Here is a 334-nt window from a genome sequence, read left to right on the forward strand (position 1 = left end):
AAATAGACATGACCAAATATCCCTTTTGAATAAATTATCTGATTTACAGTACACACACACACACAGAACAACAAAATTAAAATAACAACAGAATACAAAGGTTCCAGTCCTCGCTGGTTTGGCTCAATAGATACAGCATTGACATGCAGACTGAGGGGTCCCAGGCTTGATTCCATCAAGGACACATGCCAGGTTTCGGGCTCTATCCCCAGTGGGGGGCGTACAGCAGACAGACAATCAGTTATTCTCTCTCATCATTAATGCTTCTATCTCTCTCCCTTCCTCTCTGAAATAAATAAAAATATATTTTTAAAAAAACACACAAAAAAACAGC

This window comes from Myotis davidii, unplaced genomic scaffold (assembly GCF_000327345.1).
Source record: "Myotis davidii unplaced genomic scaffold, ASM32734v1 scaffold18, whole genome shotgun sequence".
NCBI classification, from domain to species: domain Eukaryota; kingdom Metazoa; phylum Chordata; class Mammalia; order Chiroptera; family Vespertilionidae; genus Myotis; species Myotis davidii.